Raw genomic sequence first — 19,562 nt, forward strand, 5'->3', positions numbered from 1 at the left:
TGCTGCTGAGTCTGACCCATAGGCATCCTGGCCACAGAACCAGTCACATCACTGGCTCTCACACCAAATCTGCAAGGATCATAACAGGAGGTTCTCCAGAAGATTCCTAAAGTTCCAATGAGTCGATCTCCTCCTGGATTCAGCAGTTGAATGAACCCATGCCAATTCTAGCCCTGGCATGTCTAACAAATGCAGCACTCAACCCAAGACGCTCAAATTGTTACCTCATGTTATAAAGGACCTGAAGCTGTAAGCAATTAGCACTGCATCTGTGAGACTAGGGAAAGACAACCAAAAGAACAGGGGCTTAAAATGACTATTTTGGTCCATATGGAAAATTGGTATGTTTTGTGCATGGTAAAATCCTTTCAGATATGTTTTTCAACCTTACATTTTTTAAATTGGGGTTTTAAATATTATTCCAGGAAAAGCAGCATGATTCCTTTAACATCAAAAAGAGAGCTGTAAGTACACTAAAAAGCTGTTGGAACCTTCAGTAAAGGAATTAACATCATGAATGAACCCAGGCATTAGTGCAAATTAATCAAACTGCATAAATTACAACTTTAATCAGTCATGGAATCTCAATCCTCGAAGGGACCTTGGAAATCATCTGTCCCAAGAGCAAGAATTATGGAAAATAAATGGGCAGGCGGGCAGAGGAAAAACCTTCTGACTAGAGAAATGAACAAAGAAACAAAGAGTCGGAGGCAGTGTGCACAGTGACTGAGAGCTCAGGGGTCTGCACAGATGGCCTGGGTTTGCAGCTCTGCTCTGCTTTTTGATGGTAGGGTGAGCCAGGCTGAGTTGTTTGACCCTCCTAAGTGGCAGAGCACACCTCTAATAGGTAGGGTAACATGAGGTTAGTCTGAGTCTTAAGAAAGGGCTAAATATGGTGCCTGGGACATTAGAACCCAGTAAATAATAGCTGCAGAAAAAAAAAAAAGAACAGCACAAATAGAATCTAAGTGAATCGGACTGACATATTATCTATCATCATGGTTGTTCTCTTTTATATGTCCACAAAAGGGAAAAAAAGTGCAGTATACCTAAGCCCTCAGATTTCTGACTGCAAGAACAAGGCATAGTACCCATAGCCTTCTCTGGAATGGAAAATGAACTTTGTGGAAGGGAGCCATGTTCCAGATATAAATGAAGCCAGACCTGATACATGAGAGAAGGGGACCTGTGGAGTTGGTGAATCTCCTCTTATCACTTCTAAGGGTAAAAGCTGCCTCTAACAGGTCTCGATGCAAAGCTGTTCAAGGTTTAGAACTCTAGGCAAATTCCTGGCCCAAAGGGGTCAAAATGAGTGTCCACTGTGTTCTATTTTAGCCTGGAGGTAGAATCAGTGTCACACTAACAGTGACTGGGAAAAGTTAAGGTTAACAAATCAGACATAGCTCTAGTTTGTGTGCTTACATCTTGATATAAACCTAGCTTCACCTTATAATAACACTTACTAATTATGCTCAGGGAAGGAATGTGGAATAGCAGAAGAATTATAGGCTCTGGAATAGAACATATTCTGGAACTGTCCATTGCTCTTGGACAACCGTCATAATCTCTTTGTCCTTCAGTTTTCTCATACGTTAAGATGCTATGAAGGGTCAGCACAATACCTGCCACCCAACTGGTACCTAAGAAGCATTTATTTCTTCTTCCCATTGTGTCCACATTTGTCATATCAATAAACAGCTCTATTTTTTTAGTGGAAAAGGAGGATTATTCTTGCTTGACTCGGTATCCAACACTGATAGGAAGTTGAGCTGCTCAGACCAACACCAAGAAATTGACAGCACCATCCATTCAGCATCAACACACCTGAATCACAGACACAGTGTCTGCAAGGAAATTACCTCTGGAACTCTAATTTCCCAAAACGGAACCTACAGTAATAGAAGAGACAGTTGTATTTAGAGCAAGAGGCAAGGGCCTTATCCCATTTCTGCAACATGCTAGTTTTTTAGCCTTAGGCAAGCCACTTCGCATTTAACCTAAGCCTTTGGTTCCAAATCTATAAAAGGAGGGCTTTGACTACACAACATCCAAAGTTGTTTCTCAAAATCCCATGTTTCTATAGTTTGATTCCTGCTGTTTCTTAAAATGTGTGACTATGTTCTACTCCAAAGTCACAGGCCCCTGTTCCATGTCTTTCACCTTCGTTCAAGCCATGATTTGTTCCCTGCGTTGGTGACTCCATATAAACAGCAATTACACAAACAGAACGTAAGTGAGCCAGGCTGCCAGCTGTCACTGCTGTGCCTTCTGCTCACTCTGGAGATCAGCTGAGGCCGCGTGAGCTGGGAATAAATGGATCTGCCATGAAGACAGGATTTTACTGTGAAAATGAGTTTTGTGATAAGTCTAAAGCAGCAAAAACACTCTGAAGACTGCTTTACACCTAAATGATGCCACATGAATTTAAAAAAAAAAAGCACAACCTTTGATACTTCTTTGAGTTTTAGAATCCTGTGGCTGATAAAAATGTTACTAAATTCTCCAACTGAACCCCTCTACAGCCAGAAACATGTTTGGTCAGAATGCAAAATAAAATGGGGGCATGTGCCCATTGTAGCACCTATACTAAAATCAGTGAGGCCAGGGCTTTGTTTTTATAGAATGTTGATGTCACACAGAACTAAGCATTTGATTCATCATATTAGATACTAAGCAGACTGGAAAGCTCATGGAAGGCAGAGATGATATCTAGCACAGTGCTTGGTATACGACAGGTACCTGCAAGGGCTTTGAAAACCAAATATAACATGTTGGGTGGCTTAAACAGAAATTCATCTTATAGAAAAAGAGTTTGTAGGCTTTAAGTCTGAGACCAAGATGGCAGACTGATTTCTTTGAGTTCTCTTTCCCTGACTTGTAGTTGACCATCTTCTCTTGTGTCTTCACATGGTCTTCTCTCTATATGCATCTGTCCATATCTCTTCTTCTTATAAGAATATCAGTTATCACAGAATTAGGGTCCATTCTAAGGATATCATTTTAACTAATTTCCCCTTTAAAGATCCTGTCTCCAAATATAGTCATCTCTTGAAATACTGTGGGGTAGGAGTTCAACATATTAATTGGGGAAGGGAGAACACAATTCAGCTTTTATTGAATAAGTGTTATATGAATAAGTGGAAGAAGTATGGGCAGATGAATAAATGGATGGATGGAGGAATGGATAGATGAACAACCAATTAATCAGCAAATGCTTGGTGAAATGAGTGAATTTCCACCATCACTTGTGGAAACTGGGTTTTGCTGTAGTACCATTACACAGGTTTTAAATTATGTATAACAATCGAGCCTTGTGAGACATTTAAAATTTTATTTAAAAATATTGCTCACCAAATATTATCACCAATTATTACTCACCAGCTTCTATCAGTTGACAAAAACCAGCCACACCTTGACTTACCAATGCCATTTCCCCCATCCTAATCATCCCCATCTTTAATGACTTCCTGTAGCTGTGAGGAGGTATTTTCCTACAACAAATAACTTTTAACTCTCCCATGAATACCAATACACTTAGAACCTCCACATTAAGAAAACAGAAGAAGAATAGTTAGATCTCTTGGCTGATACTGTTTGTTTGTTTGCTTTTAACGGAAACTGGTCAGTACTTAGTTTCTAAGTTGTCTTTGCACTTTGATTCCATGCCACAAACTACAGAAATACTCCTATACATTTGTAGAGAAGAGGGAAAATATCCATGAGGGTCCTCTAAATCCCCCTTCTGATTCACCTGGTCACTTTAGGTGCTTATTGCATCCTTAATGACATAGAAGTTCACCAGCTAACTCTCTGTCACCAATGTTCTTTCTCTCTTTTCCTACATACCTAGAGAATGAACTTGGTCATGCATAAAACTACCAAGCTGGGTGTACTCAGAGAAGTGCCTGTGCTCCTTTGTCTTGCCCCATGGTGTCCTGAGTCATGCTGCTGGCTGTGAGTCTGACTCAGAACTCCCCTAGGGCCCTTCATACCCTGCCACAATAGGAAGAGATGCTTGAGATTCTGCCCAGCTCTAATGAGTGAACTGTCTGTGGCACCTCTAGTGTGAGACTGATTCGTTAGTGTCAGGACCGTGAGGGCGCTCATTCATTCATTCCTCACTTATCCATTCCCTACTGGAAATATAACATAATAGATAAACCAGAGCAGAAGTGTCCCTTGAAGCAAGTGTGGAAATTTTAAAAGTTCCATTATGATCTATACTATTTCTGTGATTAAAAATAATAGCAGAGAGATAAATGGATCGTGTGAGTTCTGTCTGTATAATAGGTGATTTAGATATTAATATTTAAAGACAATTTTATTGTGGTCCCTTGTCAATGACAATGATTAATTACCTGACTTTGACCTTTGGACAGACTGGCTACTGTAAACTTAGAATCAATCCCAGTGATTGTCCCTCTGCTGCCTTCCCCCGAGGCTCCCTGAGATGAGGCGGTATGAGTATTTCCATGGACATCACTGGGAAAGATGGTATTTGATGTTATTTAAAGATGCTATTTGTTATTTCAGAAACATGTAGAATGGGCCTGTGAATTCCAGGCCCTGCTCATCTGCAAAGTTCTTTTCCTATTCCCATTCACCTAGACATTTGTGCCAGGAATTGATCAAGTACATTCATGTGCTAAAAAACTTCTTGTCAGGGATTCAAACCAAGTGATTTCTGACCTCTGTCTGCTTCTCTTTTTAAAATGTGTTTTAACTGTCGTGTTTTTTAGACATATTTTATTGTGAACCTTTTTGCCAGTAGGTAGCATGCAAATCAGAGTTGAAGAAAAACCTTCAAACCAGCACAATATTCCCAGAGCATGAAAAGCCCAAGGAGGAGGAGATGAAGGGGAGGCTGAGTCCCCTCAGGCCCACCAGTCCAAGAGCACCTGTCACTCCCACCTTCAGGCCTGTTCTCTACAGGCTGGAATGATTGAAGAACCATCCAGGGTCGGTTAGCAGCCCCCATCTGTCAGAAGCAGAGCATCTAATTCACTCAAGCCTTGCTCTCCTGACAACTTCACATCACGGAAGGACAAGGATGCAGTGAAAAGAGCTGCTGCTTGAACTTGTTTTTGACCAATGAGGGAGAATCGATGGATGACAGAGAGGAAGTGACTGGCACGGGAGTGAAATACAGACCTTGTCATCATATGATTTGTAAGACTTAGGAAAGGGAATATGAGCAGTTTGTGTTTCTGAGGCTTAAGGAAAGCAGAACTCCACATGTGCAAAGAATGAGATTCTGTGCACTACGTCTCAGAGAGCAGCATATTATGGAGGTTAAAGTCCATTCTCTGGGAGATAGACAGACCTGAGCCAGGCTTTGACTCTGCCCTTAAAGGTGCAAATGTCATCTCCCTGAATCTCAATTTCTTCATCTGTAATCATAAATAAGAACTATCTTATATATTGGTTGTCAGAATTAAATAAGATAATACATAACAAGCCCTGTCACAGTGCTTAAATCATAGTAAATACTCAATAAAAGTTAACTGTTTTTGTTATCATTATTGCATGATTCCTACATGTAAGGCACGAGGTTAGATGCTTTTTGTTTCCAAAATCAGAGGCTTTCTTCTTTATTCAAGAAGAACTGAGGGCACACTATTTAATTCTGACCATCCATTCATATGAAATTCTACAGAGGAAGAAGAGAAGGAGCTATTCAAAGAAATTAGTTTAACTCCAATGAGTTTATATTTTACCAGGACACCTGTAAAGGCAGGAAGGAGGAATTTGCAGCCAAGAGCAGATAAAAAGGAGAGGCTTAAAAAGAAAATAAGTTTGGGGCTTGGGATGATGCCCACATAGAACAACAAGAGCCATCGGGGTATGTTCAGAACAAGGAAAAGGACAAGAGAAGCTCTAGCCTCTTGCTTGGGGCAGATGACACAGTTAAAACAGAATTACTCAGCTCCTACTCTGTTTTCATCTTCTCTATCAAGAATGAACTTGGAGCCAGAAAGAAGAGCAAAAACAGGGCCAATAGGAAATTACAGTCTGAGATAGTGCAGAGATAGGAGGGGAGCACCTGGCTGCTGCACTTGAGTCTCTAGGCTCAGATGAATGATATCTCAGCATGTCTGTACGTGGACCCAGATATTCACTGCAATAGAGATGGTAAAATAAAGCAAAACAAAATAAAAAGCCAGCGCTGGTATGCTAAAAACAAGAATCCATGAGTACCATATCTAATGTTATCTGGAAAAAAAATGGCAATATGATAATATATGAAAGTTTATGAAGCATGGTGGAACTTCTCGTAACTCACAGAGGAACAAATGTCTCAATTTTTATCAGTAGAGACTTTTTGCCAAATTCTAGCACAGATAAAACACCCTGTGTTGACCCAGAAAGATGAATGCTGGTCTGACAAATGTCTCATTATTCTCTAATGGGATTCCTCAGATGGTAACTTTATTCTGCAGACATAGTCTAGTTAGAAAATGGTAACAAATAAAGCTGCATAATCCCTTGGTGCAGATAGAAGAACACGTGCTCCATGGTAGTCCCATTAGGGGCACTCAGAGTGGCTCAGCTATAATGCTCAAAGAGGACTGGAGAACAGGTCTGCAGAGGGATTTTAATTGCACATGACTTAGTCTTTAATACCTCACAATACAAGGGCAGTTGCGACTTGTATGACAAAAGAAGTTTGCTGACATCTGCTGGGAGAAAGACCAGGAGGCAGCTGGGAGGTGGTGGAGGGGCTGAGGCCCCAGGCTTCAGAAGCAGCCTGAACGAATCTTAGCTCTACCACTTACTAGTTGTGGTGTTAAAGAAACTGCTTTATCTCTCTGACTCAATTTTCCACCAAGAAAATGGGGATGATAATCTAATTAGTGAGGTAGATCAAGTTAGTATTATAAAACATTAAGTATCTGATTACCAAAGTTGTTATAAATAGGATCCCAACCATCTCCGCACAGCTGAAATGATAGAATCTCATAAAATGAACGCTGTAAAGATATTTATATATCTTATATTACCTGAAAGGAATACAATCTAAAATTCTGGCCAACAGGGGATGGAATATTATAATTACTCAAATTGTTACAGGCAACAAAAGCAAATATAAATAGGTGGGACTATATCAAACTAAAAGGCTTCTGCCTAGCAGAGGAAAAGATCACCAAAACAAAGAAGTTAACTAAAAATTGGGAGAAAATATTTCCAAACCATATATTCTATAAGAGGCTGATATCCAAAATAAAGGAACTCAAATAATTTAATAGCAAAACCAAATAACAACACCACAACCCAATTGAAAAATAAGGGAAGTTGTTAAAGAAGATATAAAAGTGGTCAATAGGTTTTAGTGCTGAACATCAATAATCATCAGGGAAATGCAAATCAAAGCCACCATGAGATATCACCTGTTAGGATGACTTCCATTTAAAAAAAAAAAAAAAGGCAAGAGATAACCGGTGCTGGTAAGGGGCAGAGGAACAGGAACATTTGTGCAATCCTACATTGATGGAAATGGAGATTGGTACAGTTATTGGGAAACCAGTAGGTTCCTAAAGAAGTTTAAAATAGAACTAAATATGACACAGGAATCCCTCTTTTAGGTATACACCCAGATGAAGTCACTAGCTCATAAAGATTTCTGCATTCTCAAATTCGTTAGGGTATTAGTCACTAGCCCAAATATGGAAACAACTGACGTGTCCATCAACAGATGAGTGGAAGAAGAACTTGTGGCGTGTATTAGCACAACCCAGTATTCTTCAGCCTTAAAAAAAGAAACAGCTCTGCCATTTGTGACAACATGGACTAAAACATTATAAGTGAAATAAACCAGATACTAAAAAATACTACGTGACCTCACTTATAGGTGGAATTTTTTTAAAAAATAAAAATTATATATATATATATATATATATATATATATATATACACACACACATACACACACACACACACACACATACATGCATACACATACATAGAAATGGAGTAGAATGGTGCTTCCCAGGGAGCCTACAGGAGGAAGAATGGGAAGATAAAGTTCAAAGCATACAAAAAGAAACTAAATAAATCAAAATAAAATCATGTTTCAGAAGACTATTTAATGTAGTGAAGAAAATGGATGAGAGTAAGGGAAAGGAGAATATGGAGGCGGAGGTACTTTTTGGGGAAGGTATTTTCCAAGGAAATGGTTATTTTATCAGATTGAAACGAGGGATCTGGGCCTTGGAGTGCTGGGAAGAGCAAAGGCCCATGAGGCTGGAGCAGGTGAGCATGAGGGAGAGGGGCAGGCAGTGAGGCCTGACCAGCGGGCAGTGCAGGGCCCTGCAGGCCAGGGCAAGCTCTGGCTAGGGTTTTATTTTATGTGATATGGGAGGCTACGGAGGACTGTGAGCAGGAAAGAGTGATGATGTTAATTACGTTGGCCAATTTTTTTGGAGAATAGACCGTACAGAAGAATAGTCTGTAAGTATGGCAGCAGAGAAACTAATTTTAGGGAGTAGTAGTCTAGCAGTTTTGCAATAGTCTAAGAAAGAGAAGGTTGTGACTTAGGCTGGGAGAAAAAAAAAAGCAGCAGACTCAATGTCTTTTGTTTATTTGTTTTTTTTTTTTTTAAGAGAGAGAGAGAATTTTAATATTTATTTATTTTTTTTTTAGTTATCAGCGGACACAACATCTTTGTTTGTATGTGGTGCTGAGGATCGAACCCAGGCCACACGCATGCCAGGTGAGCACGCTACCACTTGAGCCACATCCCCAGCCCCGACTCAATGTCTTTTGAATAGGATAATCTTAATTTTATTAAAAAATGAAATACACAAACATATTAGAAAAATAAAAATGAATAATAGTGGTTATCTCTGGATCATGCTATTCGTGGTGACTTTAATTTCCTTCTTTTCACTCTTCTACATTTTTAAAATTTTTCACAACAAACATGACTAAAGGAGAAAAGGATATTTTTTTTCAGAAAAGAAGAAATGAAGGGCAGGCCAAGAAGTTGTGGAGCAGCAACAGCCTAAGTAAAGAGATGTCAAGGATTTGACTAATAGCAATTTCAACATCTGTTGACATTGTAAATGAGTAACTGAAAAGTAATGCCTCCTAAGACTTAAGGTAATAAGACATAGCACCCAGTTTGAGGGAAGTGACTGTCTCCTTCCCTGTGCTTTAACCTGAGCCCACCTTGTGGAGCATGGGCCATTCTTGGGTGTCCCATTTTAAGATCAAACTGAGCTGGAGGAGAACAGTCAGGATTGGGAAGTGGCTTCAAACCACATATTGCAATCATGGGAATAGTCACCCCTTGCTGATTATGTGTCAGGCACTTTAAAAACATGGAGTGGTTAAGATGAGATGCTCATTTGAATAGGAGAACGGTGGCAAATGACCATTTTTCGGAGCACTTACAGAACCAGCGATCATCGCATTTTCATACTTTATTGCAACTAGTCCTTAACTATAGCACTCAGATAAGTATCATCTCTGCTCTTTAAAATCAAATTAGGAAAGCAGCAATGCATCCATGTCATGGAGTCAGAGAGCCTAGATTCAAATCCTAGCTGCTACATGACTTCAGGAATACTCCTAAGCTTTCCCTACAAAAGATATGGTTGTTTTAAGATTAAATTAGATAACGCATTAGAGCTTCTAGAACGGTACTAGACATGTGGTAAGCTCAATAAGCATTAGCTATTATTGTCAAAAATGTGACTACTCATGCAATGAGTAAGTGGAGGAGCCAGTAAAGAAGAAAAGAATCCAGGGCCCCAGGGCAGTTACTTGTTGAGGGAAGAAGGAAGAGGCTCCTACTGACCTCCAGAAGTAGAACATGACCCAGTGAACCTTAAGTGTAACAAGTGTCTGATAAGATGCAACCTGAAATTAGCTAGCTGGGTAAAGTCAGTCACTTTTCTACCCATAAGGATACAGATCTTCTTCATTCAGGAGAGTCATTAAGTGGCCACTCTTACTTAAGATGCTGTAAGATGTCTGTGCCCTATTGCCTGGAGGGGAGAGCTTAGCAGAACTCAGTGTGGCTTGAGGAAGCCTGACCCTCCAGTACAAGGGAGGCGTTATGCAGAGCTGGTCACTGGTGAATAGGAGGATTACAATCTCCCTGGTGGGTTAGGAAAGATCCCACAAAAAGCCCTTTGGAGAAAAGGACACCAGGAATTCCCAAGGGGAAATTCACCAAAAGAAAAGAGATAGTCTGGCCCTTGATCTTGGGTAACTAACGGTGGTGATGGTGGTGGTGATGGTGGTGGTGAGGGTGACTGGTTCCAACACAGCCCGTGGCTGAGACAGGAAATCCTTCTGGATGTGGGTGTGTTTGAGAACAATGATTAAGCACGAGGAACTGAAATCTTGTCAAAGAGCTGTAATCTTGGAGCCTAAGCACTCAGTTCCATGAAGAGAACCCAGGTCAATAAAAGAATCCCTGGAAAGTAGGGAAAGGCTGCCAGTCTGAGTAGAGCCCTTTTTCAGCATTATCCAGAGTGAGAAGCGGCAATACTGGCAGACCACTCTGACTCCTCTGTCCTTTTCTCTGTTTGAACTTGGTACTAGGACTGGCCCTCTGAACAAAAGAAAGATCAGGGTTTTGGCAACCTCAGTTGTTTAGAAAAGGTGAGAGGTGGTGGAGGCCTTAGGAGCATTTCACTTAAGTATTTCACTTGCTACTAATGTGAGTAGGACAATGTTCTGCAACTGATGGGGTCGGGGGAGATACATCTATTATTTCCCCCTTCCCCCAAAGTGGTGGTTAAATGGGTTGTCTCAGTTGGATACGTTTTAATTCCTTGATTAAGCTCAATTCTAAGGATTTTATAAAAGTCAGAATTAATAATCACAGCAGCTAATATTTGTTCAGTGTTTACTATATGCCAGACTCTTTACATGCCTTACTTCATTTATTATCACAAAATCCCATGAATGTGAAAACAATTTAAGAGGCCATGGACAGACAGATACATGAATAAACACAATATAGTATGCACATACAATGGAATATTACTCAATCTTAAAAAGGAAGGGAATTCTGACATTGGCTGCAACTTGGGTGGGTTTTGAAGACATTATGCTAAGTGAAATAAGTAAATACTTTATGGTTCCACTTATGTGAGGTACACAGAGTAGACAAAATAAGAGATAGAAAGTAGAATGGTGGTTGCCAAGGGCTGGGGGGAGGTAGGAATGAGGAGTTAGTGTTTAATGGGTATAGAGTTTCAGTTCTGCAAGATAAAAGAATTGTAGAGAGAGATGCTGATAATGGTTGCACAATATTATGAAATGTATTTAATATTACTAAATTGTATATTTAAATTGATTAAGACAATACATTTTATGTTATATATTTTGCTACAATTTTTAAAAATTGAGGAGAAAAAAAATCCTCCTGAGGTAGGGACTATTTTATCACCATTTTCCAGGTAAGAAAACTGAGGCTGAGAGAAGCTAAAGTCTTTTGTTCAAGGTTGCACAGCCATACCTGGAACAAGAACTAGATGATATGGCTGCCTAGCCACAGAGCTTTTTCTTTCAACCTCTGCACACCTCTGACTCCCTGTACAGATGGAAAGGGAGATGCAATACCACTTGGGGATGCAGTTGATGGGATTAGTTTGATGGGCTGTCAAACCAGAACACATAGAAAGTTTCTCTCCATGCCACCCCACTGAAATTGTACCATTCCTTCCAACCTGAAGAATTTTTGTGCTTCAGTTAGCTGTGCAGAATTGCTGTAAAAATGAACTGTTTATCACGGGTGGAAAGCAGGTTTAGCAACTATTACTAAACCATATAAAGATAAACCACATATTGAGAGGCATTCTAAGGCTGCAGGTCAAATGTTACGACAATCTTTAAAGGTGTAATATTTGCTCATTCAATAAATATTCGTTATGTGTCTTCTATATGTATGCATTGTTCTAGGTGCCTGGTATAGAGTAGGGCACTAAATGGACAAACATTCTCTACCTTGCCTCCCTATCCCTCTTGGAAGGGAGGCGTGAAAATAAACAGTGTACCTAATAACTCAACAAATGATGTCTAGGACCTCAGAAGGCAATAAGTACTTGACCACAGCTGTGATTTTAAATTAGATCAGCAGGGGAGACTTCATGGAGAAGGTGACATCTAAGCAAAGACCTGGAAGAGGTGAGGCAGCCAGATCTGCAGGAAGAAAAAGTCAGGCAGAGGAACCAGCCCATGTGAAGGCCTTCGTCAAGAGCTGGAATGGGAGGAGCTGCTGCAGGTAGGTGAGTGTGATTGGGGCAGGGTAAAGGTGCAGGTGAGGAATAGGAAGTGAGGTCCACAAAGTGAGGAAAGGGCCACTGGTTTTTCAGGTCACTGTGAAGACTGTGGCTTTACATAGAGTGAGATGGGAATCCAGGGTAGGATTTTTAAGCAGACAAGTGACACTATCTAACTTACATTGGATAAATTAAAATGCACTGTATATAATACTATCTTCACTTGAAAATCTGCTTTATCACTGAGATCATTGCTCATGAGGAACTGCAGCTTATTCCTAAGTGAACATCAGCTCGACGTGCAGAGAGCCCTGCAGGTCTTGTGATTGGAGTGGAAGGAGGCATTGGGGGAGTTGAATAAAAATAGTTGTGTCATTTAGTTCAAAGAGCCTCTGGGAGGAATAACTAATAACAATAGCTGTAAAGGTCACTGCAAATATTAAGAGCTATCAAATGCTAACTACTACTTAAAAATAAAAAGCCTGCCATTATTCTTTGGCCCAGGAGTCAGGACCTCTGGCAGCCTGCATGCCTCAGCCAGCCCAGCAAAGCTTTGGTGCCTTTAAAAGGCTTTTCCTTGAGTCTGTGTTATCTGAAGGCTGTATCTTCCATCTACAGCTCTGGTGGAAGGAACTGTTTACCATATGTACTCAGCAACAAAACACAAACCTGAGGGCAGGGGTTGATGAGCATTTGTTTTCTGATTTTTGTTGTTGTTGCTGTTGTTGTTTTAATCATTAGTTATTAAGCTGTGTTTATAAGAGTCTCCAAAAAGTATTGAGTGTCCAAACCAACGACATGGATATACATGTAAAAAGCTCTTGCAATGAGTTGTTTACACTAAACCTTCAGGTCATGGAAATTTTGCTCCAGATTTGTTTGTGTGGGAATAGCACTGGAATACTGGCTTGTCGGTGCCAGCTTTGAAACTGACACAATGAATAGCTATTGTTCTGACAGAGTATCCGGCAGCTCGAGTCTGCATACACTGAAGACGACCTTCCTCTTTAGAAATAACTTCCAGTCATTTATATATAATTTTAATTGTTATGGTGTACCCAGTGTTCTCAGTGGCTGGGGAGGAGGAAGCTGTATAAAGATATTTCAGTTCCTCTCCAAAAGGATTCTACAGCTTTTCTATTTTGGTAAGTCAGGTCACCAATATTACTGCATTCCTAGCATGAGATATGGTCAAAGAGATGCAAAATAAAGGGGGGAGAATGTGCAAGGTGTTATTAACCAACCATTAAGTACCAGATTCTCAGCTTTGATATCATTTCATTTCACCATCTTAACCTAGTAAAAATAGATATTGTTCACCATTTTGCAGATGAGGAACTAAGATTTAGATATTAATTATATTACTTAATATATATCAGACCTGGGATTTGAACCTAATTCTGCTGATTCTAAATCCATGCTTTCCCACCACACAGACCTGCCCTGGAGAAGACTGTCATCTAATGGGTCACAAGACTTATATAGAAAAATCAATTGGAGAAAAACACAAGTGAAACATAATCAAATCAAAAACATAATTAAGTCCTTAATTCTTGTAATGAAGGCTCCCGAGTGCAATTCTACAAACAAGTGCAGTGCCTACAAAGAGCAAGGCCCTCAGCAAAGTACTTGCAGGGACATTAATGGAGTAGAAATGACTAGAGGAAGTAAGAGTTTTCTATCAATGACACATACACCTCAGAAGATCTGAGATGACAAAGACGATAGCTATAAGGTGGTGGGTTCAGGATGGCACTGCCCACCTCTTGGCATGCCCTGGACCCAATTCTGTCATTTCCCTGAGGTTCTACCGTCTGAACAATAATAGACTTGGGGTGAGGGATATTGAAAAGTCCTAAGCAACAAGTCTTAAGACATTAAAGAAAGTGAGAGTTAGAGGTCACAAAGACAGCTGTAGTACTCACAGATAACTATGAAAATAAAACTAAAAGATGATTTGTTACCTGCTGATGGAATCTTCGGCTTCTGGGATGGTGGCCCCACTTCTTCTTGTCCACTGATATCCACCCTGGGAATGACGATTGTGTACATAGTAAGCTATAATCTCTCAAATGCTATGCTCTGGCTTGTGGTTCTGAGCTGGACTCTGGCCCACAGACTCCCTAGCAGGCTCTGCCAAGGAGTGCTAGACAGAAGGCAAGGCGGGAGAAGGAAGAGGGGACCTCCTTTTTCCTGTTTGCTTTATAGTTGCTTCTCACTTGTCAGCACCTCCTGAATCTCACTTCTTCTTCATAGAAGTGGCAGTTCATTTCAGCAGCAGTGGTGGATTCCACTTTGCAGTTTTTCTAATACTCACAGAACCAACCTCATAGTCTGTAGCCACCCCCCACCCCAAAGCTTTTAGGTTTTAATAATTCTGACTTCTTTCCATCTCCTTCTATCCTCAGGACTGGTAGCTGTTTCCCTCAGTTACTACTAACTACCATGACATTTAAATGTACTCTTTGTCTTCTCAGTTCTTCAACATCCCGTTAACAACTCCTTATATTAAGTTCTCCCCATTGAAATAACTGATGTGACTTCTGTCTCCTGGTTGATGATCATTTCATTGTTAATTTACATTAAAATAAATGAGAAAGCTATTTAGTAAATGCTGAAGTGCCATAAAAATGTTTGGAATAAGAATATTTAATTCAGGGCTGGGGTTGTAGCTCAGCACCACATAAAAATAAATAAATAAAATAAAGACATTGTGTCCAACTACACCTAAAAAAATAAATATTAAAAAAAGAATATTTAATTCATTCTCCCAAACCTACATGAGGCTGATGGCCCTAACATGTTAAACTATGTCCCTGACTGCATACAATCCAACTTCCTAGCACCAGTTCCTCCATGACAGTCTCTGCTCGTTTTCCAGATCCACCCTCCTCAACCACGCCTTGTCCAAACCCACCATGCTGTTTTTTACCCTCCATTCTTTTGCCTAGGTAGTTTCCACTGCTTAGAATTTATCTGTTAAAGTCCAGCTCAGTTGTCACCTCTTCCAAGAAGTCTTTCCTGTACTACTAACAACTATACATACACCCCCTACTCTGTAACCCTTTGGCTGCTAAGTATAAATGTTCCTTCGTAGCTAAGATTACAAGTAGCACACACTTGTAATCTCAGTGACTTGGGAGGAAGAGGCAGGAAGATGGCAAGTTCAAGGCCATCCTGGGCAACTTAGCAAGACACAATCTTAAAATAAAATCTTTAAAAGATAGTGCTGGGGATGTAGCTGAGTGGTAGAAAACCCCCGGGCTCAATTCCTAGAACCATCATAATTAAGGAGTTTAAAAAATAAATGAATAAATTATATATATTCTCTGACCTATCAGATCATAAGATTCCCAAGACCAAGGTAGACATCATAGCTATTATTGCTTTAGCATTTGGTGCACTGCTAGGTGCTCGGCAGGTCTTTAATAAATGATTCATGACTTAAAATTACCTGGAATTTCTTCATTATCCAAATTTCTTGCTGCTCACTTGAGATATATAATTGAAAGGGAAATAAAACTTCAGTGTTCAGAGAATTTTAAAATTCATTTCTTTCCCTTTTCATTTGGATACACAAAGCTATTTGTATGCCTTTGCATTAGATTATATTCTTAGGAAGCAAGGACATTATAATTTCCTTAGTGCAGTGCCAAGAAGGGCTGACATCATTCCGAATGCAAAAGCTTCAGATGACAAAGAAATAAAAATGGCTCTCTAGGACCTTGGCTAAAAGGAAAGTGGTCCCTCTGGCTATGGCAGGCCACTAGAGTGCTGAACAGTCCTATCTCTTTTTCTCTTCTCTTTAATTTTTTTTTTTAAGAGATGGGGATATAGCTCATTTGGTAGAGTGCTTGCTTCACATGTACAAGGCCCTGGGTTCAGTTCCCCTAGCACCACCACCAAAACAAACAAACAAAAAAGACTGATCCTGAACTCTGGGCTCAAGGGATGCTCCTGCCTCAGGCTCTCAAGTAGCTGGGACTCCAGGTGTGTACCATTGTGCCTAGTTCTGAACAGTATTCTTGAAAGTCCTCTGAAGTCAAATAAGATCTCCTTTTGCAAGAAGTTAAGCAATTTATTTAAGTGGAATCTAGAACTCGGCTCTTTCTTGTTACCAACTGTGGAGATAAGCCTGTTACTCCTGGGAGTATAATCCAAGCATCCGAGTGTGGCCAGGGTCCCCCATGGATGAAGGAATTGGCAACATTCCCAAGTCAACTGTATCATGAAGGCAACAGGATTTTTGCTGTCCCATATCTCAGGAGTCATTCCTCCATCTGCTGGCTGGCCACACATATGCTTCCCACTTTGTTGTTCCCTCAAACTGAAGCTGCCAAGGGAATGCATGTGACCACAGGAAACTGTGGGAACCTGGAGGCAAGTAGCGGGCAGCACAAACCCAACTCTGACCAAGGCCACTGTGTACTCCTCATGGTGGAGGTGGGGCTGGAAAAGAACAAGGGCAAAAGAGAAGCCCAGTTTCTTGTTGGCTATAATCTCTCTCTTGATCTTTTAATATGTAGATAGTAAGCATCTGTTCTTTCATGAGGAAGGAACAAGAGTCAGTTTGGTCAGAAATAACTGTGACCTCTCTAAAACAGTGTTTTTTTTTTAAGCCACAGATATGTGTTTTCACACTGTAGACATCACAAGGACTAACTGAATCACATGGAGAATAAATGATTATTCTGTTTTACTTTGGAGTAATTACATCTAGTTTCTGTAACCTTATTTTCAGGAATCTCTGCTGAGCGATTGTTCACTTTTTTTGTGTAAATGCAATTGATTGTGAAAAATCCACTTTAGAGATGCGGCTTTGGTTTGATATTAAGTCTAACATGGAGAAAGGAGATAGTTAACAGAACAAAACGAAATACATTTCCTACTCTAAAGTGATAGATTTAAAGAAAGCAAATCTTTAATTGATTCCTTCTTGTAAAGTGTAGAGCATTTCACGTGGGACTTGAACAATTTTGAGAAATTCTAGATGAGAAAGACAATTAGATGGTAGGCCAGGTGTTTTGCTTCCAGATCATTCTCCACCCTCTGTACTTTGAGCACTGTCCCAGGAGGCACAAGCCGATTGACTATCAATGGCTCTTGTTCTTTCAGGCTTCCCATTGGATTCTACCAATGGGAAACTTGAAGAGCTGGCCTTCTGTGAGTTGTACAGGGTTTGTTGGAATCCCTGCCTTCAGAGTTCCTTAGGTTGACTGTCTTTGACTGAGGGTCACTTCTATCAAGGCAGCCTTCTCTTTATTGGAGTCACCTTCCTCCATCCACTAGGGCACAGAGTGAAGGCAGGTTGCTGCTCCTAGCCCTAGGGTTACTGCCTGCCCCTGTGATTTCACTCCACCCACACCCACACATGCACATTTGTAAATAGTTCCCTCATCAACAGACACTTATCAGATTATCTTAATTTCAGGGTGCCATCTCTTTCCTGTTAGGTCACTGGGTAATGCTATACTGTTCCATATTAAGGGATAGAAACATTCCAGTCTTTTATTGGAAGTCTGCTTTTCAGAAATTTGGTAATATGCTGAGGTGCTCTTCAAATGTTTAATATAATGCTCTAGCAGTGTTTTGGAGCCCCTGTTTTATCAGGTCCTGTTTTTAGTTGTTGTATTATAGAAAGGTCTAGAGGATTGCAAGAGGTAGGCTAGGACAGGCAGAGCAGAGAGCACTTGGAGGTGTCAGAATTGTACCTATTTCCCAACTAACATGGAAGGGGTTAGTGTTTTCATAGCTGGTGCATCTTAGCTGAATGTTAGCCCAAATAATGTGCCTACCTATTTATGTGCACCTTTAGGTTACCACAGAGTTCATTTCTATGGTTACTTAACATATTCTGAAGACAGAATTGCAGGCAAAACATTAGCGGGGAACAGATGTTGCCTTGTATGTATGATGAATGAGCAACAAATTTTGCATTCCCTTAACCCCACCCCAAAAGAACCAAGAAAGAACCAATTTTAAGCCTCTGGCAGAATGGGTAGTGTATTGACAAGCTCGACATATGAACCAAATTTCAAAGGCTGCCCAGCACTACCAGGCGATTTTTAGAACTGTGACATTTGCATCAAAGATTGTGTCTGTGCTAAGCATTTTGCATCCCTTATGACAGTCCTTTTAATCCTGGACTTTGGTTTCTGAACTTATTTGTTTGAGCATATAAAATAAAGCACTCTTTGATCCTTAGCCACACACAACAAGTTTCTTGATTCTTTTAGAGCTTATCTTCTGTAATATAATTGGTTATTCCTCCTCTGAAACATGATTATTTCACATATTTTTATATTTCCTTCTGCTGCTTCTATGGTGACACCATTTACATATCTCAAGTGGTTAGTCATGAAAGGGGGGCCATATGTTTATAACACATACTATCTGGGTTTTTTAATCCTGTTAGTTTTAACCATGGACAATTAAATAAATTCCTCTTTTATTCACTGTGTTGCAATTGCTGAATAAATAAACTATCTTGCTAATAAAGCATCAGATTTAAGAAAACGATATAACTAATGATTTTGCCAGAATTTGAAAAGTGATCTTTAGCTATTCCTATAATAATAAAATGGTTGAATGTGAAAAAATTCCCATCCCCAAAGCTAGCTTTTCAAGAGGAGGACACAACAGGATTAGGACACAGACATGGAAAGTCTGCATATATGTATAAGAAGCGAAGGGTATAGGACAGATTAAGCTACAGAAGAAATCACAAATTATGTGGTGTTGTACATGAGCCAGGCATTTAGTATGAATGACAATGTCAGCTAGAATCTATAATTAATAAATTATACTTCTGTTTAGTCTCCTAGTCACAAGCCTAATTGGTTAAGGAGGATATCCTATCTTGATATGAAGATATGTTCTTCAAAGTTTATTTGTCAAGTATGTTTTCTTGCTATAACATACAAGATTTATGAAATCAAACATTTATTCCTACTAAAGAAAAATACTATGTCATAAGCCTTTAATTAAATGACCACCTCTAGAAACAGAAAGGTAAAAAGAAATACAATTAACTAATTGTGCCAACCATTTCTTCCTGAGGGCATCAGCCAGGTCTTCTAGAATTAATTAGAATAATATTAATAAAACAGAATTATCAAGCTCCATTTAGTACTTTTCCATCTTATGAAACATTTCCAGAAAAGATGGGTATGTGGCCCAGTTAAGTGAGCAAACAAATCTTTTCCACAGTTCTAAGAATACTTTGTCAAAATTCTCTGATAATTTTAGCAACTCTAGGGTCATTATTAGTCTCCCCTGCCAATATGTTCCAAAACATACCACACAAAAGACCCGAAGGCATGGAAA

At 39.8% G+C, this 19,562-nt stretch overlaps 1 long non-coding RNA gene across 1 annotated transcript in view; it reads right to left on the reverse strand.

Annotated features, from left to right (window-relative positions):
- Positions 1 to 14,365, reverse strand: part of LOC120886800 (uncharacterized) — a 110,504-nt gene extending 96,139 nt beyond the window's left edge. The window contains exon 1 of the long non-coding RNA XR_013439042.1: positions 14,201 to 14,365. This is a non-coding gene — a long non-coding RNA (uncharacterized LOC120886800). The remainder of the gene's footprint in view (positions 1 to 14,200) is intronic.
- Positions 14,366 to 19,562: the final 5,197 nt, after the last annotated feature.

The sequence above is a fragment of the Ictidomys tridecemlineatus genome, chromosome 5 (genome assembly GCF_052094955.1).
Source record: "Ictidomys tridecemlineatus isolate mIctTri1 chromosome 5, mIctTri1.hap1, whole genome shotgun sequence".
Classification (NCBI taxonomy): Eukaryota; Metazoa; Chordata; class Mammalia; order Rodentia; family Sciuridae; genus Ictidomys; species Ictidomys tridecemlineatus.